Below are 22859 nucleotides of genomic sequence, written 5' to 3' on the forward strand. Positions count from 1 at the left end.
CGCCAACATATTCCCCAGAAATGTAGTAAAGAATTTTATTGCCACTTTTCAACGCAAATCGGAAAAAAGAGCTTATGCAGTTACCGAATTAATCTACCAGTCAAACCATTTGTCTGCATAACTACCTTTCCCCCGTGCGGATGATCAAGATCTAACTTGGAGTGAAGAAGACCAGCCATGCACAAATATCAAAAGTATGCATAAAGCAAGCGTATTTCAAAACACTAACATGTCAGGATAGCACAGTCCTGCTTCCCTTTTGGCTTAAAGAGACAAAAGCTACAGGAACTTGTGATCATGCCTCTGGGGTCTTGCAGCAGAACACACAGCTCCTTCCAACCACTGAACAGAGCATGGTGATGCTCCAGACACCTGTATAATGCTAAAACGTGCTCCTCGCCTCTCATCTTGGGCCTGCTTCCAAGCCGTGTACAACCCACAACAGTTTTACAGGTTGAAATTCTACTATTTCTAGAGCACCCTCAGTGTACATGGCACCTTACAAGTGACCTGCCTGGATGCCAAACAGATAGCCACGGCACAAGGAGCGCTACGGGGCTTATATCCACCCTGCCTAGGCTCCCATAGCATCAGTGTGCACATCAATGACCTGCTGCTGCACCAGCATGGCCCCCCCTTTGGTTAAAAGAAGAACAACAATTTAGAATATCATCCAGCTCCTAACGCAGCTCCTACACTAAAAACAACATTATGTGGATAAAATTCTTAACGCTGCCCAAAAATAAAAAACTAACAATTAGAAATAGGTAATTCTCGTCATCTGTGCAGGCACCAGAAGCACCTTTCAATCATCAACACGTGCCATTAAGTGGGAAAACACTACAGAGAAAAATCTACTTTGGCCTGCTGTGACCTGAATTTTCCTGTGTGCATCTGGATCGATGAAGTCATGCATGTCTTTCACAAAAGGACATATCAGAGCAGATGCCAGTGCATGTAAGTGTGCCTCTGGAGAGGCTGCTCCATATTATCTATCAGTTTATTCAGCAGGGGAGAGCTCTGTGTACAGACAGTACACAGGTAGCACTGTTCTCTGCCATTCACCTAAGCCACCCCTCCTCCCCCAATCTATATTTAAAACCAAGCGCAAAGCACTACACAGACTTAAGAGACAGACACATCTGGTAGGACACATGACTGGAGGCGACTGATCTTTGCCAATCTAACCAGGACTGTGCCTTCCTATTAGGGAAGCTAAATTTTATGAGCTATTTGAGTTTCAAGCACGCAATAATAATTTTTGGCCCACACTACACTTTTTGCTGTAGAACAAGGATGTGGACTCCACTGGCACCAGTACAGCCGTTGGTCACTCAAGACAGAGAGCCTTCAATATCCACAACATTAACAAACCTTAATGGTCTACAATTCTGCTGTGGTTTCTGCATTATTGTATAGCACTGAAGATACCTATAAAGGCACTTGAAAAAAAATCTATCAGCACTGCGTACAGAAAGGTTTTGGCACTAACAAGAGAAAAAAAAAAAAGACATGTTTGCGTTCTTGAACAGGCTTAATCCTCAAGTACTGAGGCTGCCATCACTTGACATTAGTTTTGCTAGTTTGGGCATGTAGTCATAATGCAAGTCTACAGGCTTCCTAAGCAAATTCTCTATTCTCAACTAAAAGACTGGGAGACGTTCTAGAAGTGGTCAAAAGATGTTCACAAGAATATTCTCAACTGCAACCCTGATCTACAACAGCTTTTCACAATCTTTTTCAAGCTCAAGGCACACCAACCTCTGGAAGCAGGTAGTATGGTTATGGAGAAGGACTCACGGCCAAAGGAATAGCTGGGAAGCACTGAAAGCCTCTCCAATCTCTCATTTTAAAACAAAGGGAGAGAGAGAGGGAAGACACGCACAGGAATCCATCACAATGGATCAAGTGCAGGGAGAAAGGAGATGTCAGTGCGATGTGGGCAGCGGCTCAGTATCTTGGCTGCTGCATGTGGCTACCAGAGCTTCTCCATTGCTGCTCCCAACACTCAGTGAGTCAAATCCATTGTTCAGTGCATGCTCTTCCTATCTCACTCAACCTGAGGATAGGACAGAGGCTGGAATAATTCCGAGGAGGCACAGTGTGCACCGCCTGTAGTACTGCACAAAGCAGGACTCAGCTATCTATGACCCGCAAACTTCCTGAAAATTCCCACACTCTGGAGTTCATCTTGCAGCTAGGAAGGAGAGCATGAATGACTGTACATGTTCTGACAAAGGAGCTCCCAACATGATTTAGTGCCACTAGTGACTTATGTGGCATACCTGATCAGATCTAATGGCACACTAGTTGGGAAACACTGCTCTAGCAGCATGGCAATAGTTAGCATGTGAATGCTCATGAAAATCTACTGTCCATCAGGGTGTCGTGGTGATAGTCTGAGCTGCAAAAAAAAAAAAAAAAAAAAAACGACATTGACATGAAATTGACAAAATCGGTATAAAGCAGAGTTGCTTACCTGTAACAGGTGTTCTCCTAGGACAGTAAATGTTACCCCATGTGTGTTAGGACCAACATCATCAGATGGAGCCTGGCACACAAAACTTATGTCAAATTTTCTGAAACTTTGACTGTGCATACTGAGCATGTCCAGCATACCTTATTCCACGCATCCATACGGGGTTCCTCTTCAGTTTTGTAACGTAGGATTGCGATAAAATTTAAACAAAAAAGTAGGAGAAACCAAACTTCGCGGGGTGGCAGGTGGGTTTCATGACTAACATCCTGCTGTCCTAGAACACCTGTTACAGGTAAGCAACTCAGTTTCTCCTAGGACCAGCAGGATGGTAGTCCTCACACATGGGTGAATCCCTAGCTACAGGCTGCTCCCCAACACAAAAGAGGGGACAAACAAGCACCAACTAGGTGCCAATGGGCACAACACCACAGTGCTGTTGGTAATAAAAGGGGAAACAGCTTAAACTCAAACAATGGGCCCTAGGCAGGGAGAGTTGGGTTTTAACCCTCAGAGATTCCAAAGGACACACTGGCCAAACCTACTGTCATGTCAACCATCCCTATCCAGACAGTAGTGAGATGCAAATATGTGGAGAGAACTCCATGTGCAGCCCTGCAGGTCTTCTCCACGGGAACTGCTCGCACGTGGGCCACTGACGTTGCCATGGCTCTAATAGAATAAGCCTTGACATGACCCCCAAGTTGCAGTCCTGCCTGGGCATAACAGAAGGAGATGCAGTCTGCTAGCCAACTGGATAGTGCCTGTTTGGCAATGGCAACTCCCAACCTATTCCTATCAAAAGTAATAAAAAGCTGGGTGGTCTGTCTATGGGCTTCTGTCCGCTCCAGATAGAAGGCTAAGGCTCTCTTGCAATCCAAACTGTGTAGTGCTGGTTCACCTTGGTGAGAATGGGGCCTAGGAAAGAATGTTGGCAAGACGACTGACTGGTTAACATGGAAATCTGTCACCACCTTAGGCAGGAATTTAGAGTGGGTGTGCAAGACCACCCTATCATGATAAAATTTGGTATAGGTGGATAAGTCACTAAAGGACTGGAGCTTGCTAACCCTGCATGCTGAAGTGACTGCCTCCAAAAGTATGACCTTCCAGATCAGGTACTTCAGGTCACAAGAGCGCAGAGGCTAAAAAGGAGCTTTCATCAGCTGAGCTAGCATCACGTTGAGGTCCCAAGACACGAGGGAGGCCTTAACTATTGGCTGTACAGAGAGGATGCACCATCTACACCTCAGTGGCATGCGCCAATTGCACTGAGATTAAATCTAATGGAGGTGGTCTTCAAGCCAGCCTCCGGTAAGTGTAAAAGATAGTCAAACAGTTTTGCGTGGGGCAGGAAAGCAGATCTAGACATAGAAAGCCTTCTCCATTTTAGTCCATAGTATTTCTAGTGGAAGGCTTTCTGGAAGCCACTAGTGCCTGAGACACATTCTCAGAAAGATTGAATGACTCATGATCAACCTCTCAACATCCAGGCTGTGAGCGACAGGGCCTGGAGGTTGGGATGCCGCAGTCTGCCCTGATCTTGCATGATGACATCTGATCTCCAGATGGACAACTCCCGAAGGAGCGGAAACCAAATCTGTCTCAGCCAATGAGGATCATAATCCCTCGGTCCTCGTGAAGCTTCGAGAGAGAGTCTTCATGACTAGAGGATTCAGAGGATATGCGTACAGAAGACCCCTGGCTCCAATGTCGGGCAAAGGCATCCGAGGCTGGTTTGCCGTCTGACCTGTACAGGAATTAGAACAGAGTCACCTTCCTGTTGCAGGGGACCGTGAACAAGTCCACATCCAGGCTACCCAGAAGCAGAAGATCCGATTTACTACCCCCTGGTCCAGAGACCACTCATAGGGTCTGAAGGCACGACGCGGTCTATCCGCTATCACATTCTCCGCCAGCCACATTTATTTATTTGCTTTTATATACCGACATTCAACAGTGTTATCACATCGGTTTACATGGAAACGAGATAACTGGGTTACATTGTAACAAGGGTGTGGAACTTGGAGAAACATAACGGGGGAGAGTAGTTTAACAAGCTATTAAGGATAACTAACTTATCATCATTTAGGTATATAGAGGCTCATCATCATTAGGTATATAGAAGCTTAATATTCTGTGATAATTTGTTTCAAAGTATGGCTTGAGTCTTGGGGGGGGGGGGGGAATGGGAGGGAGTGAGATGAGTGTTGGAGGTCCTTATTATGTTGTGAAGGCTTTTTGGAAGAGCAATGTTTTTAGCTTCTTTTTGAAGGTTTGCGTTGTTGGTTTGTGTCTTAGGTCTGTGGGGAGGGTGGTTCCATAGGGAGGGTCCGGCTATGGAGTGGGCACATTCCCTGGTTCATCTGTGGTGGGGTAGTTTTGGGGAGGGGATGGTGAGAAGGCCAGTGTTTGTGGAACGTAGATTCCTTTGTGATGTTTGGAAGCGTAGCATGGGATTCATCTATTCTGTTTTGTTGCTGTATAGTGCTTTGTGATGAGGTACAGGGTTTTGTATGTATCCTATAAGGGATCAGGAGCCAGTGTAGTTCTTTGAGAATTGGGGAGATGTGATCTGATCTTTTGCAGCTGGTGAGAGATCTTGCTGCTGTGTTTTGTAGGAGTTGAAGTGGTTTGAGGGTAGAAGCTGTTAGGCCTAGGAGTATGGCATTGCAGTAGTCTAGTTTGGAGAACAGGAGAGCTTGTAGTGCTGTTCTGTAGTCTTGTGGGTGTAGGAGGAGTTTGATTTTTTTTTTAGGACTTGGAGTTGAAGAAACCTCCTTAATTGTGGTGTTATGTGCTTCTTTGAGGTTTATTTCGATGTCTAGATACATAGCCCTGAGTACCATCCCGTGGGACAGGGCCAGGACCAGACCTGGACCGCTTCCCGACACAGAAGGAACGGCCCTGTACCTTCCTGCTTGTTGACATACAGACACCCAAATTGTGATGTGGTATCAGGACAATTTTGCTGGACAGCCAATCTCTGAAAGCCCAGGAAGTACCGGGACTAGAATCCCTGCCCTCTTTGCCTTGGTGGGACAGGCTCGACTGCTCTGGCAGTTAAGAGGGCAGAGAGTTCCCATAACAGTACCACCTGATGTGCTATTGGCCCCCAAAACAGGCAAGGGGGGCAATTTGATGGTACACCCAATAGGTTTAATTAATACCCTTGACAGAGCACACAGAACCCACTGGTCTGAGGTTATACTTGGCCACCAGTCCACAAAGAACTGTAGCCTGCCCTGGACCCTAGGTCTTGGGTACAAGTGGCTGGCTTATGCTCCCTACAATACAGTCAAGCCCATCCCGGGATTTGGCTGGAGAGCCTGCTGAGGCTTGGGAGCCTTCTGTTGCTTGGGACGACCACTTGAGCTCACCCTCTGCAAACAGGAATGAGTGGCTGGAGGACAGCACTTACTATGGCGGTAGAAAGACTTCCTCTGACCTTGCCTCGCAGACCTCCTGTCTGAGGAGGGCAGGTCTCATGGTGATTCTGCAACTAGGCCACTGCATTCCTCACCTTGTCTCTGAAGAGATTCTCTTCTATGCACAGCAAGTCAGCGAGTCTTTCCTGTACTTCCAGTCGGAGATCCGAGGCCCGCAGCCATGCCATTCTGTGGGAGCAGGTTCCCGCTGCAGACACTCTCGATGCCAACTCGAGAACATCGTAGGTTGAACAAACCTTAAGTTTTCCAAACCACAGCCTTGATGCCCCAGCGGTCTGAAGAGGTCTCTTATTGCTGTCGCGGCAGTCGCTTGGCAGCCTCTTGCACCTGCTTCCAGAGGTTGTACGAGTATTGGCTCATGCACAGGGTAAAAGGCAAATTGGGCAATGAGCATGGCCCCTTGCAACACTTTCCTCCCAAGCATGTCCATCGCTCTATGATGCTTGCCTGGGGGCGCAAGGCATGGGTCCGAGAGTGCTTGGCCTTTGAGAGAGCAGATTCGACCACTACCAATTGGTGTGACAGCTGACTGTTCTTGAATCCGGTAGCCTGTTGGACAGAGGTAAACCCCATCCGCTTTCCTGTTGATAGGAGCTACTGTGCTCCCAGATCCTCAGAAGCAACTCAAAGATTTTGTGCACCAGGACTGCCACAATTTCTTTAGGAGCCTCCACGAACTGAAGGATTTCCAGCATCCTATGTCTGATATCCTTCTCAGTCATTAACTGAAAAGGGATGGCCTCAATCTTCGCGGGTTTTGTTCGGGTGATGGTGAAGACCTCTGGAAGAGACCTCCTCTGCTCATCTGGAGGAGACTGTTCTGAAGGGAGACCTTCCAAGTCCTCAGAGGAGGATTCCGCAGTATCATCCCCCTGGGGGTCACACAGGGCCTCATCCTCCCTGCAGTTCACAGGAGATGGAGCCCTGGGTGCTCATCCTTCATCCAGAGGCATGGGCATTGGCGGCACCAGTTCCTGCTCCAGGCAAAGCTGGACCGAGGGCTGTAGGCCTCTGTATCCAACCGGGCATCAATGGGCTCCCAGGAACCAGCGCCAGCTGGTTAGTAACACACCGATAAGCACACTGAGCCATTCCAGCAGAGCAAGTGCTGGCAGTGGCACTGTTTGTGCTGCTGGTTCAATGCCCTGCAACACCCGCTGCACCGCCACCTGGACCATGCGCTCCAGCTCCTCTTCGAAAGTTTATGATGCCAAAACAGACTGGGAGGCAGGAGGGTTGGCCAAATCTTCCTCTGATTCCCGAGGTGGATTGGCGACTGGAACCAGGACCGGTGGAGACCTTCACAGACCCCCGGCATCGATGGAGGATGGAAACTCTCTCTGGAAGATGTACTAGGCCAGATTGACAAACTAAAGAGTAGCAATCACCTGGACTGGATGGTATACATCCTAGGGTACTGAAGGAACTCAAAAATGAAATTTCTGATCTATTAGTTAAAATTTATAACCTAACATTAAATCATCCATTGTACCTGAAGACGGAGGGTGGCAATGTAACCCCAATATTTAAAAAGGGCTCAAGGGGCAATCCGGGTAACTGTAGACCAGTGAGCCTGACTTCAGTGCCGGGAAAAATAGTGGAAACTATTCTAAAGATCAAAATTGTAGAGCATATAGAAATACATGGTTTAATGGAACACAGTCAACATGGATTTACCCAAGGGAAGTCTTGCCTAACAAATCTGCTTCATTTTTTTGAAGGGGTTAAACATGTGGATAAAGGTGAACCGGTAGATGTAGTGTATTTGGATTTTCAGAAGGCATTTGACAAAGTCCCTCATGAGAGGCTTCTAAGAAAACTAAAAAAAGTCATGGGATAGGAGGCGATGTCCTTTCATGGATTACAAACTGGTTAAAAGACAGGAAACAGAGTAGGATTAAATGGTCAATTTTCTCAGTGGAAAAGGGTAAACAGTGGAGTGCCTCAGGGATCTGTACTTTAGGCAATATTATTCCCTAATCAAACTAACACTCCTTCAGGAGTGGGATACAAGCACATATAACATTTAAACACCTCTTATTATATACTGAACAATTTTTATTCTCTTAGAACAATTTCAATAACATACAAAAGTATAATTCACATCTCTCAAGCATTAGTTATACAATGTGTCAAAAACATTTAATATTACAATTAAAAAACCTTTTATCACTCACACCCAAAAATACTCAATCATACTTACACTTCACTCATAAAATTATTAAATTGATACTCCCACAAATATTCACAAAAGTATTACTCAGTGTTACTCCTAATTTCATCATACTCTATCTTGTCTTACTCAATGTGTCCTACCTTCGATACATTTAGTTTCTAAATATAACCCCAACACAATTCTTAGTATACTTCTAATAAATCCTGTTGACAACGAATACCCGTTACAATTGCTCCTGACAGGGCCCTTGTTTGCCCGATGGCTCTTCAGGGGAATCTTGAATATGGTGTTTTGCAAAAAATGACTCATTGGTAAGAATTTATTCCACACTTATTATGCTCACAGGTTCAAAATTCCCATTAAACCCATTTGAAGCTGTGAGCGTCCCAGACGGAGAGCAATGTTGAATGGCTAAGAGTTGAATCAATTTTAGCGTGGAGGTTAATCGCCTGGTGATATCGTGTAATAGAAGAAGTTGTGTCGGGAGACAGAAAAAACAGCTGGTAGCATTTTGGAAGGAGCGGTTAACTTTCTTTTGAAAAGCAGGAAAGAACATTTGAAAGAAGGGAATGAAAAACCCGGTGAAGTTTTTGAAGGATATAGAAGAGTGATAGTGTCAAGCATTAAAGTGGTCGTGGGGTTCAAGTGTATCAATAAGCTACTCATATGAGAAGTATACTAAGAATTGTGTTGGGGGGGTATATTTAGAAACTAAATGTATCGAAGGTAGGACACATTGAGTAAGACAAGATAGAGTATGATGAAATTAGGAGTAACACTGAGTAATACTTTTGTGAATATTTGGGGAGTATCAATTTAATAACAATTTTATGAGTGAAGTGTAAAGTATGATTGAGTATGTTTGGGTGTGAATGATAAAAAGTTTAATTGTAATATTGTTTTTGACACATTGTATAACTGCTTGAGAGACGTGAATTAGGAAGGGAATGGTTATAAAAACAGAAAATGTCATAATGCCTCTATATCGCTCCATGGTAAGACTGCACCTTGAATACTGTGTACAATTTGGTCGCCACATCTCAAAGATATAGTTGCAATGGAGAAGGTACAGAGAAGGGCAACCAAAATGATAAGGGGGATGGAACAGCTTCCCTATGAGGAAAGGCTGAAGAGATTAGGGCTGTTCAGCTTGGAGAAGAGACGGCTGAGGGGGATAGGTATTTAAGATCATGAGAGGTCTTGAACGACTAGATGTGAATCTGTTATTTACATTTTCAGATAATAGAAGGACTAGGGGGCATTCCATGAAGTTAGCAAGTAGCACATTTAAGACTAATCGGAGAAAATTATTTTTCACTCAAAGCACAATTAAGCTCTGGAATTTGTTGTCAAAGGCTGTTAGGTGAATTAGTGTAGCTGGGTTCAAAAAAGGTTTGGATAAATTCTTGGAGGAGAAGTCCATTAACTGCTATTAATCAAGTTTACTTAGGGAATAGCCACTGCTATTAATTGCATCAGTAGCACGGGATCTTTTTGGTGTTTGGGTAATTGCCAGGTTCTTGTGGCCTGGTTTGGCCTCTGCTGGAAACAGGATGCTAATTGATGGACACTTGGGCTTACCCAGCATGGCAATTTCTTATGTTCTTAGGGATGGACAGGGTGGAATCTGGGACAGATAAAGGCAAGAGAGAGGGAGGACTTGGACTGAAGATGGAGGAAGTAAAAGAAAGGGTTGGGGAGGGAGTGGGCTCTAGGATCTGGCATGAAGGGAGGTTCTAGGATATGTGGAATATAATCCAAGATCAAGGGAAGGAGGATTTGAATTGCAGTGGGTGGAGAGAGGAAGGTAGTGTCCCTAACATGTTATGGTGCTGCTTCTCCTTGCATCTCCTCTGTAACATCCCATCCAATATCCATCACACACACACAAGCTCCTCTCACTCATGCCCAGACATACTTCCCCTAGCCAATCCCCTGCCTCTCTCCCCACCCTCCAATATCTAATCAGCCACTCCTAATCTCCCCATAATGGTCCCCCCCTTGCTCTATTTGCTGGAGGCACTTCTGTTCCCAGCATGCCGCCTGGAGGGGGAGGAGCCAGATCAGGAACAGGGGAGTGTTCTCTGCTGAATGAGATTCAGTACAACTGAAAGGCAGTAATCTTCAACCAGCATGCTGCCCTCTAGATTACTACTGTCCTAGGTACAGGCCTATGGACAAATCCAGGCCTGCCCAGAACAGCTTAGAGGGCAGAGTGCAGGCACAGCTGACAGGCAGGAGCAGGGCTCTGTAATCTAGAACCTGGGTAGGAGAGACATTCTTTCCATGTCTCACCTGTCACTATCTTTCTCAGGGCTGAAGAACCCAGCAAAAAAAAAAATAATAAAAAAATAAAATCCCATTTTGCAATGACCATAACAGCTAACTTTCAAAAGGTCCCCCCCCCAATGGACATGCAGTTAACGGGGAAAACTGTAAAACACTGGGCTATACTAAAAAAAAAATAGAAGCCGCACCGCAAACTACGAGCACGAAAGAATCACCAGCCGCGTACAAACGGGCAGTTCACCCACACCTGACTTGGTCAATATAATAATAATGAGGAGGAGCTGCTCGATACTCTCCTAACCTTAGGTCAAGCTATGAGGCAAAGCACCTAATGCAAAGCCGCGTCAGCTCAGTCACTGCCCTCCAGCGCGAAAGGGCAAAGTCGACTTCCTGGGACAAGAGATGCTGCAGGTTCTCGTTCTACTGACGCCAGCCGTACAGCCTGCAGCCCCTCCTCCTCCTATTATGACGCACACAGAGCGGGACCGGGGAGGGGAGGGGGGGGGGGTCAGGAGACGCCGGCACGCGCCCCCCACCCCCAGGTTGACGTCACAATCAGCCGCTCCCCGCCCCTTGGTTACTCACAGCTTCAGCTCCTCGTAGGCCAGCGCCATGCCCCTTGCCTGCTCTCTTTCTCGCTTGTCCGCAGCCCACGATTCCAGATCACCGGCCGGAAACACAGCGGCCGGGGCGGCGACAAGCCAGGGACGGAACACCAAGCAGGACAAACTGGATGAAAACCTCCACTCAAGCCCTTCTTCCGCCGCGCCTCCTCCTCTTCCACCTTAAACCAACCCCGCCCTACTCTCCGCCCATAGGGCCCCTCCAGTTTGCGCATGCTCATTGTGGGCGATAACGTGCGGGTGTGCTGTTCGCTTTTGATCGTGCTCTTCTGAGCTAATAAAAGAAAAGCAGACAAGGGGCCGGGGACAAAAGCGGTTGCTGCTGAATTGAAACTACGGAGGGTCCCCGCCCGCCACCTTTGATGTCAGGGATCTAGATTTCTCGCTCCGGGCCAGCATTCTGTGCAGAATTTAGGACCCGGTGTTAGCGGTGCAGTTGATACTTTTTTTGTCCCGCACCTGTCGCTTCATACACTAGGGAAAAGTAGCCACCGAAAGGCTGCAAGGTGGTGTGCTGCAATGTGTTGCAGACGCCCACCGGGTTTTGAGGGGTGTTGCGTGTTCGAATGATCAAAAGTACAGGCATGAAGAGGGAAAATGATTTACTTGCACGTTGTTTTCCGAGGTGGGGATGCGGGATTGATGATGTAATAGTTGAAGTTAATGAAATATAGGGGGCGCAAGCAACCTAGACAGAGGGGCCAGTGGCGCAATGGATAACGCGTCTGACTACGGATCAGAAGATTCTAGGTTCGACTCCTGGCTGGCTCGAAAACTTTTTTTCGAATTGAATGAGTTACTGTTTAATTTGTATGCGACTGTTTAGTTTGTGTGCGGCTATGTGTTGTAAGTCCTGTAGATTACATTTGTTTTGAAAGATGCTGATTTCTGCAGTGATAGCTACAGAGAATCTATGCACACGTGGACACCTGGATTATTAAAACGTTACACCTTTATCTCTCTTGGCGCTCCTAAATATGTGCAGTCCAGTTTATATGCTGTATATTTCCAAGTTGTTAAAAATATGTACAGTAAGAGTTTTGAATGTTACTGGAGCATATACAAAACTGATACATTACGTTAAACTCAGATCAGATACATTCTATTAATGAGGGACAAGAATGAAGAGGAAGAACAGGGTTTTTCATAGGGCCAGTGGCGCAATGGATAACGCGTCTGACTACGGATCAGAAGATTCTAGGTTCGACTCCTGGCTGGCTCGGATGTTTTTGTTGTAGTATTTTAAATTCTCAAAAGCAGTCAACTTTATGAATTACTTATCCTTGTATCAGTAACAAGCCTATTGTCTAGTTTGTTTTTCTGAGTGCTCCTGCTTTACTTTCCAGAAAATACTTTGTGCAGCATCTCCATGTTTAGTATTTCTGTGCATATGCTGCAAAATTGTAGATTTAGAAATTTCAGGCAAACCAAGCTACACTGCCAATATGTGTTTATGTAAATCTGTTGCCTTGATTTCCTGGAACTAGGTTGCCTATTGTCAGTAATTGTCTAGTAGTTTTAGGTGTGCATTATTTGTTAAATAAAATGTTAAAAAAGCATTAAATTAAGACAGAATTTAACTTTGGAGTATAAGCTGACAAGTATTTTGCTAAAAGGCTCTAAACTGAAGTGTGAATTGCTTAAATTCGGGAATAAATATATTTCCTAAAATATGGTGCATGGAAATGTATGTCCACTCTAGTGCCGCTTCTAAGTATGGTATCATATTTCCCTATGTTGATGTTTCCCAACCAGTTTGCCATGGCACTTTAAGCTCTGACCAGGTGTGCCACGGAAAAAGCCACCACTGCCTGATTCTCCTGGGCTTTGCTCTTAACACCTCCCATCAAGCCACTAACAGTGGCTCTTAAACATGTAACAGATTCTTTCTAAGAACATGTGTAATCATGTGTTATGGGAGTCTCTGTTTAGTGGACCCTTGGGCCGACCTGCTGAAGACTGGGAAAGGTGGACAATGTCTCTAATGAATAGCAGGCCGGGAGGCAGATGTTCAGGCAGGACGTAGATGCTCTTCACCCTGGAAGCTGGTACTCCCCTGGGAGGAGCCCGTAGGAGCCCAACCGCTGGGACTTAGGTGGCTTCACCTTTGGAAGCCGAAGCCCCCCCGGGAGGAGCCCGTAGGGGCCCGGCCGGGACTTAGGCAGGTTGTGGATCAGGACAGGTAACTGGAACCAGACTAGGACAGTAGCAATACTGTAACTGGGCTCGGGTTCTGGAACCAGGCAGGAACTGTAGCGAGACTGGTACTGGAACCAGGCAGGAACTGTAGCAAGACTCGGGTACAGAAACCAGGCAGGAACTGTAGCAAGACTCGGGTACTGGAACCAGGCAGGAACTGTAGCAAGACTCGGGTACAGAAACCAGGCAGGAACTGTAGCAAGACTCGGGTACTGGAACCAGGCAGGAACTGTAGCAAGACTCGGGTACAGAAACCAGGCAGGAACTGTAGCAAGACTCAAGTACTGGAACCAGGCAGGAACTGTAGCAAGACTTCGGTACTGGAACCAGGCAGGAACTGTAGCGAGACTCGGGTACTGGAACCAGGCAAGAACTGTAGCGAGACTCTGGTACTGGAACCAGGCAGGAACTGTAGCAAGACTCGGGTACAGAAACCAGGCAGGAACTGTAGCAAGACTCAGGTACTGGAACCAGGCAGGAACTGTAGCAAGAATCTGGTACTGGAACTAGGCAGGAACTGTAGCAGAACTCAGGCACTGGAACCAGGCAGGAACTGTAGCAAGACTCGGGTACTGGAACCAGGCAGGAACTGTAACTGACAAGCAGGAACCAGGCAGGCACTGTAGCTGGCAAGCAAGAAGTAAGCAGGCACTGTAGCAGGAACAGAGCGACGAAGCAAAGTGAATCACTCCGGGGCACAGCGCAACAGGAAACTGGGAGGCTAACCCGTTGCAAGGCAAAGACTGGATGGCCGCGGCCGACTTATCAAGGCCACGGCATCTGACGTAAGGAGTTGGGCGGAGTCACCACTGGCGGGAAACGGCCTAGAAAAGCGCGCGAGCGCGCCTAGGAGCCAGGCATCCATGGGAGACCTCGCAGCGGCGCAGTCCCAGCGGGGACGCCGCCAAACAGGCCGCAAACCAGGCCTCTGGAAGCGGAGCAGGTCCGGGAGCCCGGAGGTAAGGGCCTGGCCGCGGTGCTCGCAGCCAGAACCGCGACATCATGCATTTCTTTTCTTCCTAGCTACAGCATTAATTTTGGAGTATGGTAATTAATGGCAGCATACCGGGCATGGCTCACACAGCCTCCTCATCTTACCCCTCCTGAACTTTCTTCATTGAGTCAACCAGGGCCAATGCATAAAATGTGCATTCAGGCCCATGCACAGCTATAGCCATATTTGAACGCTGATTTTGTAAGCATAAACCTTACTGCTGATGCAACAAGGAGTTTTACACTCACCAAATGTGCATTCTAAAATGTGCCTTCGCTTGAAAATCCTATGCAAATGAGGGCATTAGGTAATATCCAGGGTTCCTAAGACTGCAAACTTAACTTCTGGTCAAGATGGAGTTAAGTATCCAGCACACTGTGGTGGCACTTAAAACCCTCTAAAAAGTAAAAAAAGAATTCTGAACTTGGGCTTACCATCACCACATAGCTGGATAAATTTATGCTTATCCAGATAAGTGGCTGCAGGCTAACGGATCTGCATTAGCCTTTCAGGGATGCCTCCTCCTTTCCCAAGTTAAATTTGAGTTTGGCCTGTGCACATTTTACAATCAATCTGCTTTCCTAGACTCCTAATGCGTTTACATAGCATTAGCTTACTGCATCAGGAGTTAAACATTTTTTCTTAGCATCCAGTCAGATGAAACCAGAACAAGTGGGTTATACACTCCTACCAGCAGATGGAAACAGAGCAAACTGACATCACAGTATATATATACCCCTGCAGTGACCTCAGTCCGCCAGTATTCTCCATCTCCAGCAGTTGGTGAATGTACATATCCCCCACTGGGGATTGCTTGAGGTTTAAGAAGGAGATTTGAAGAAAGAAATTAACGCCCCACTCTCCTGTGGTGATACCAAATGGTCCCTTCCCCAACTGAGAATTCCTGAGGTGATTTCTATGGTCCTTCACAGTTCTGCCTTGATCCGGTAGCTGAGTTTCCCTGTGTGGACTTAGCTGCTTGAGCAGCTGAAAGGCAGCAGGTGCAGGAAGCCGAGCGTGGCGGTGACAGCACATGCCCTCTCCCCCCACAGCAGGAGACCGTCTCTGTGCTCAGCCAGGTAAGGCTGAGCTCTGGTTTTATGTAACAAAGAAAAAGAAAAAACAGAGACTTAGGGGGAGGTTTTTACTGTGCAGGGCTTCCTCCTCCAGTTTCCGAGCTCAGTGCGCCGTTCCAACATTCGCCCCGCTCCATGGGAGATCAAGGGACGTGGGCAGCCTCGCAAGTTGAGCAGTCTCTGTATGGAAGACTGCGTCAGTCCGCATTAACACTGGAAAAAGTAGCACAAGAAATCAAACTGAAGAAGCACAAATATTAATCTGCTAATTTTGACATTCAGGAACTCTCATCCTTTTCAGTAGCACCAAACTGTCCTACAGCCCGGCATGGAACAATTTTTCAGCAGGGGCAGGGAAACCAGTCTAGTCTCTATAAGCATGCCTTACTCTATGTGTAAGCATCCACAGGCATTGAAGGCCCCCAAGGGATGGTTTTCTACAGTTGCACCATGTCTCCAAACCAAACAGGCAACCTGGACAGTGTTCCTTGAAATGATGTAGGGATCTTGGATGCCTGGATTGATTCAAGAATGCGTGTTTCCACAATGGAATATTCCACAGAGCACCCCATGGAGATGAGTCAGTCAAAGGGTACAGTCATGTCTTGTCTTTCTCTTTTCCTTTAAAATTGTTGAAAGGAGGAAATAAAGAAAAGCATGGGCTCTGAAACTGTCTGAGAAAAATGTGTGTAAGGAATCAGTGGCCATCTTAGACCCCATGTATGTTCTGTTACTTATGTTCAGTTTGCAGGAATCTATCACTGTTACTTTTCATCAGATGTGTTTGTATACTATAAATCCTTGAAAGAATATGCTCCTTTTTGTATCAAATGATAGGAAAGGAAGCCAAATATTTGATAGGATAGAAATGACACTATAAAAGGCTCAGGAATATTTCACATTATATGCTTCTGGGATTACCCTTGTCTAAACCCCTCTTCTGGCAATGAAAGTTTTTTCAAATTTTCAGTAGCACTACAAAGGGGTAATATTAAGCGAACCAGTTGGTTGGTACCGTGAAAGAAAAAATAAATGGTTTGAGCAATAAAATAATTGAATTTCAATAATGCCACCCAGTCTAATCTTTAGATTAAAACAGTTTGCTTACTTTGGTTTTCAGAAGTTTAACTCAATGCAAGCTCTTTGCGTGTCCTGTGCCCTCTCCTGTCTTCTTTTTCAAGCTCACTTTTCAAATTTGATTTCCAAATATGTGTCTGGACTCCTCTTACCATCTTTCCTTTCCCCTTTCTGTGTCTGATATGCCTCTCTGCTTCATTCGCGTTGATCATCACTGAGTGAAGCACAGAAATCAGTCGTATTTTAGTTCTTGAATGTGAAACTTTTCTTTGAACAAAGCATTCATTGTTGAAATCTATGGCGAAATTTGTAGAATGAATATCTGACTTAAAAACGTATTCAAGTGATAACACTATCTATACTACAATAGTGTAGGCCACCTGTGGCAATAAGGAGGGAAGTAGGTATGAGGCATGATATTTGTGCAAGTGGGCCAGTGGCGCAATGGATAACGCATCTGACTACGGATCAGAAGATTCTAGGTTCAACTCCTGGCTGGCTCATGCTATCTTTCTCTTCTTATGCAAGTTTGCTATTTAGAAGAAGATGATAAGAATAGTGAATACAAGCAGAAATATTTATTCTACCATTCCCCGCGCAAAAGGAAGAAGTGTAGTTATGCAAACTGAAGGTGATAATTACATTTCCATAGAAAAAAATAGAAGTAAAGCACTTTATTAAGCTTCTCTTTTAAGTTCAAGGCCTCAAAATTGGAACTGCAAAATCCAAGAATTAACAAACTCATGCAAATCCAAGGTGATGATTACATTTCCTTACAAAAAAAAAAAAAGTAAAGCATTTTATTAATCTTCTCTTTTAAGTTCAAGGCATCAAAAGTGGAACTGCATGATCCAAGAATTAAATAAAAAACTCAATTTATAGAAATCAAGTATAGTACTACAAGGCGCATTAAGGGTAAAAAACTAGTAGTGTATGGAAGACTTCGTCAGTCCGCATTAACACTGGAAAAAGTAGCACAAGAAATCAAACTGAAGAAGCACAAATATTAATCTGCTAATTTTGACATTCAGGAACTCTCATCCTTTTCAGTAGCACCAAACTCTCCTACAGCCCGGCATGGAACAATTTTTCAGCAGGGGCAGGGAAACCAGTCTAGTCTCTATAAGCATGCCTTACTCTATGTGTAAGCATCCACAGGCATTGAAGGCCCCCAAGGGATGGTTTTCTACAGTTGCACCATGTCTCCAAACCAAACAGGCAACCTGGACAGTGTTCCTTGAAATGATGTAGGGATCTTGGATGCCTGGATTGATTCAAGAATGCGTGTTTCCACAATGGAATATTCCACAGAGCACCCCATGGAGATGAGTCAGTCAAAGGGTACAGTCATGTCTTGTCTTTCTCTTTTCCTTTAAAATTGTTGAAAGGAGGAAATAAAGAAAAGCATGGGCTCTGAAACTGTCTGAGAAAAATGTGTGTAAGGAATCAGTGGCCATCTTAGACCCCATGTATGTTCTGTTACTTATGTTCAGTTTGCAGGAATCTATCGCTGTTACTTTTCATCAGATGTGTTTGTATGCTATAAATCCTTGAAAGAATATGCTCCTTTTTGTATCAAATGATAGGAAAGGAAGCCAAATATTTGATAGGATAGAAATGACACTATAAAAGGCTCAGGAATATTTCACATTATATGCTTCTGGGATTACCCTTGTCTAAACCCCTCTTCTGGCAATGAAAGTTTTTTCAAATTTTCAGTAGCACTACAAAGGGGTAATATTAAGCGAACCAGTTGGTTGGTACCGTGAAAGAAAAATAAATGGTTTGAGCAATAAAATAATTGAATTTCAATAATGCCACCCAGTCTAATCTTTAGATTAAAACAGTTTGCTTACTTTGGTTTTCAGAAGTTTAACTCAATGCAAGCTCTTTGCGTGTCCTGTGCCCTCTCCTGTCTTCTTTTTCAAGCTCACTTTTCAAATTTGATTTCCAAATATGTGTCTGGACTCCTCTTACCATCTTTCCTTTCCCCTTTCTGTGTCTGATATGCCTCTCTGCTTCATTCGCGTTGATCATCACTGAGTGAAGCACAGAAATCAGTCGTATTTTAGTTCTTGAATGTGAAACTTTTCTTTGAACAAAGCATTCATTGTTGAAATCTATGGCGAAATTTGTAGAATGAATATCTGACTTAAAAACGTATTCAAGTGATAACACTATCTATACTACAATAGTGTAGGCCACCTGTGGCAATAAGGAGGGAAGTATGTATGAGGCATGATATTTGTGCAAGTGGGCCAGTGGCGCAATGGATAACGCATCTGACTACGGATCAGAAGATTCTAGGTTCAACTCCTGGCTGGCTCATGCTATCTTTCTCTTCTTATGCAAGTTTGCTATTTAGAAGAAGATGATAAGAATAGTGAATATAAGCAGAAATATTTATTCTACCATTCCCCGCGCAAAAGGAAGAAGTGTAGTTATGCAAACTGAAGGTGATAATTACATTTCCATAGAAAAAAATAGAAGTAAAGCACTTTATTAAGCTTCTCTTTTTAAGTTCAAGGCCTCAAAATTGGAACTGCAAAATCCAAGAATTAACAAACTCTTATGCAAATCCAAGGTGATGATTACATTTCCTTACAAAAAAAAAAAAGTAAAGCATTTTATTAATCTTCTCTTTTAAGTTCAAGGCATCAAAAGTGGAACTGCATGATCCAAGAATTAAATAAAAAACTCAATTTATAGAAATCAAGTATAGTACTACAAGGCGCATTAAGGGTAAAAAACTAGTAGTGTATGGAAGAGTGCGTCAGTCCGCATAAACACTGGAAAAAGTAGCACAAGAAATCAAACTGAAGAAGCACAAATATTAATCTACTAATTTTGACATTCAGGAACTCTCATCCTTTTCAGTAGCACCAAACTCTCCTACAGCCCGGTATGGATCAATTTTTCAGCAGGGGCAGAGAAACCAGTCTAGTCTCTATAAGCATGCCTTACTCTATGTGTAAGCATCCACAGGCATTGAAGGCCCCCAAGGGATGGTTTTCTACAGTTGCACCATGTCTCCAAACCAAACAGGCAACCTGGACAGTGTTCCTTGAAATGATGTAGGGATCTTGGATGCCTGGATTGATTTAAGAATGTGTGTTTCCACAATGGAATATTCCACAGAGCACCCCATGGAGATGAGTCAGTCAAAGGGTACAGTCATGTCTTGTCTTTCTCTTTTCCTTTAAAACTGTTGAAAGGAGGAAATAAAGAAAAGCATGGGCTCTGAAACTGAGAAAAATGTGTGTAAGGAATCAGTGGCCATCTTAGACCCCATGTATGTTCTGTTACTTATGTTCAGTTTGCAGGAATCTATCGCTGTTACTTTTCATCAGATGTGTTTGTATGCTATAAATCCTTGAAAGAATATGCTCCTTTTTGTATCAAATGATAGGAAAGGAAGCCAAATATTTGATAGGATAGAAATGACTCTATTAAAGGCTCAGGACTATTTCACATTATATGCTTCTGGGATTACCCTGGTCTAGTCCCCTCTTCTGGTGCAACTGTAGAAAATTTTCAGTAGCACTACAAAGGGGTAATATTAAGCCAACTACTTGGTTGTTACTGTATTATCTCCTTTGAATTTTGTGATCATTACACTGCCCTCCTTTTCTACATGATCCTTAAATTGTGTATGTTCGTCAAATTATATTTTACTCATTTTTTACCACATGAATATGTGTAGCAAGCCCTCATCTGCATACTTCTCCGTGCATCCCCCTGGAGAAGAGTCCAGAAGTCACCGCAAGCGATCCAGGGATTGACGTCCACAGCCCCAGCTTCCAGAGTCCCCACACCGTTTACAGTAGAGGAGGACCGGAAGCGCATGCCGAATCTCGAACCCTTCTGTTAACTGAGTGAAGATTAATTTATATGTGGTTAATTAGGATTGGTAAGTATAGCTTTCAGAAATTTCTGGGCTTATAAAAAGTTTGGTGAAAGGTGAAATTAAGGGATATAGTCTTTAGAGTTTGTGTGTGTCAGAGGTAATAAGCAAGCCAGAGATAGTTAATTCTAGTGTCTATCTTTCTCACCCACTCAACCCTTGATTTTTAGGCACGAGACACTTTCTGATTAAAAATCAATCAGGGTCTTATCTAAATCATACCATTGTACCAGCCCTTATTGAAAGTTTAATCATCCCCTTGTAGGACACTAGCTGATTAATAAGTAAATTCACCCGTAAATTTAAAGTACTCTCATTCCAACTCCCTTAGTATCCTAAACTTAACTAGGAACCCAATAAAACTAAGATGAAGGCAACAGTCCAGCAGCAAGAGGGGGGGCTTTCCAGTCTTTTGTATTGAGTGTCACATGTATGATTTTTTACCCGCCGGTGAGAATTGTATGTGTGCACTCGGTGCAAAGAGCTCCTGGCTCTCAGGGAACGAGTCCGATCTCTGGAGGCTAGAGTAGCAGACTTGGATGAGCTGAGGCAGACAGAGAGGTACATTGATGAGACCTTCAGGGACATAGTAGGCAAGTCCCAAATCCAGTCTGACAGCCGAAGTGCTGCCTTGGATCAGAAAGGTCTCCCAGTAGGAGAACATCACCCTGGTGTAGCAGGAAGTAGCAGGAAGTGATGCTGTAGCAAGGACCTGCTCTCCAGGTGATGTATTGTCCTCTCGCACTGAGGACAAGTCTCCCAGGGCTACTGCCCAGGAGGGAAGGGTTAGACCGGCCATCATAGCTGGTGATTCAATTATTAGAAATGTAGATAGCAGGGTGGCTTGTGGACGTGAGGACCACCTGGTAACTTGCCTGCCTGGTACGAAGGTGGCAGACCTCACGCGTCACCTAGATAGGATTATAGACAGTGCTGGGGAGGAGCCGGCTGTCATGGTACATGTGGCACAAATGACAAAGGAAAATGTGGGAGAGAGGTTCTGGAAGTCAAATTTAGGATTTTAGGTAAGAAGCTGAAATCCAGAACCTCTAGGATGGCATTCTCTGAAATGCTTCCTGTTCCATGTGCAGGTCCCCAGAGGCAGGCAGAGCTCCAGAGTTTCAATGCGTGGATGAGACGATGGTGCAGGGAAGAGGGATTCAGCTTTATAAGGAACTGGGGAAAATTTTGGGGAAAGGGGAGACTTTTCCAAAAGGATGAGCTCCACCTTAACCAGAGTGGAACCAAGCTGCTGGCACTAACTTTCTAAAAGGAGATTTATTTATTTAAAATCTTTTCTATACCGTCGTTAAGGTGGATACCGTCACAACGGTTTACAGTAAGGCACATAAAGTAATGCAATTAGAATCTTTCAGTTTACATAGGTGCCATAAGGTTCGGTAACATAGTTTTTAATAAATGTAAATTGATAAATGTGAAAAACATCATGTCCAGGTCAATTCTATGGCAGTTTTGAGTACAAGACTCATTTTATAATTGTAACTTATCCTTTAGTGATGCATTCTCTATTAAAACAAAAAACAAAAAAACTACACACTTGGTGATTACTGTTGTGTGTATGGGTGTTCCTTGCGCTTCCCTGGTTTCTATTCTCCCTTCTCTTTTTGAAAAGCTTGTTTAAACAGCCAGGTTTTGTTGCGGTTCCGACCGCTTCCCTTCTGTTAGGGCCCAAGCCTACCTACCTCCGCTTCAGGGATCACCGCATTCCGCCCGCTCCGGACCCCGGGGGCTTCTCTCACTCCACGTGGCGGCCGCCATTACGTGCCTGCTTCCCTTCAGCCTCGCACGCACGCGTGCGAGGACGTCCGTCTTGAGCGCCCAGCTCCCGGAAGCCTGGCCCCGCCCGCGCTGCTGACGTCACGCCCAAGTCCCGATATAACCGGCGCTCAAACTCTCTCTCATCGCCTTGCAACGAGGTTCACAACTCCGTGTTGTTCTTAGTTGCGTTCCTGGTGGTCTCCACGTTGCCTGCTTCTGACTCCGGTTTGCTTCTGACCCCGCTTCAGCCTGCTGCCTGCCTCTGACTCCGGTTTGCTTCTGACTCCGCTTCAGTCTGCTGCCTGCCTCTGACTCCGGTTTGCTTCTGGCTTCCGCTTCAGCTCGCTGCCTGCCCCGACTCCGGTTTGCCTCTGACTCCGCTTCAGCCTGCAGCCTGCCTCCGACTCCGGTTTGCTCCTGACTCCGCTTCAGCCTGCAGCCTGCCTCCGACTCCGGTTTGCTCCTGACTCCGCTTCAGCCTACAGCCGGCCTCCGACTCCGGTTTGCTCCTGACTCCGCTTCAGCCTGCAGCCAGCCCCAGACTTCGGTCTGCTTCTGACTCCGCTTCAGCCTACAGCCTGCTTCAGACTCCGGTTGCTACAGACTCCGCAGCCGCCCACTGCCCTGCCTTCAGCCGGCCCTCGGCCCTGTGCAGCCGGTTCCCTGCCTTCCGGGTACCTTGGACTTCCTATCCCTGCTGCTTGCTCTGGTCCCGGTCTACGCCTATCTCAGCCTCTGGACTTTCTGTCTCAGTTCCTAGTCCCGAGGACCCGGGACCCTACGGGCTCCTCCCAGGGGGTCCCTGGTTCCTGGGTGA

At 45.4% G+C, this 22859-nt stretch overlaps 4 non-coding genes across 4 annotated transcripts; all 4 read left to right on the forward strand.

Annotated features, from left to right (window-relative positions):
* The first annotated feature begins 11711 nt into the window (after nt 1–11711).
* On the forward strand, nt 11712–11784 carry TRNAR-ACG. The gene has a single exon. It is a non-coding gene; the product is annotated as a tRNA-Arg (tRNA).
* A 378-nt stretch (nt 11785–12162) lies between these two features.
* Nucleotides 12163–12235, forward strand: TRNAR-ACG. The gene has a single exon. It is a non-coding gene; the product is annotated as a tRNA-Arg (tRNA).
* Nucleotides 12236–16789: 4554 nt separating this feature from the next.
* TRNAR-ACG lies at nt 16790–16862 on the forward strand. The gene has a single exon. It is a non-coding gene; the product is annotated as a tRNA-Arg (tRNA).
* A 1752-nt stretch (nt 16863–18614) lies between these two features.
* Nucleotides 18615–18687, forward strand: TRNAR-ACG. The gene has a single exon. It is a non-coding gene; the product is annotated as a tRNA-Arg (tRNA).
* The last annotated feature ends 4172 nt before the right edge of the window (nt 18688–22859 follow it).

Source organism: Rhinatrema bivittatum, chromosome 2 (genome assembly GCF_901001135.1).
Source record: "Rhinatrema bivittatum chromosome 2, aRhiBiv1.1, whole genome shotgun sequence".
NCBI lineage: Eukaryota > Metazoa > Chordata > Amphibia > Gymnophiona > Rhinatrematidae > Rhinatrema > Rhinatrema bivittatum.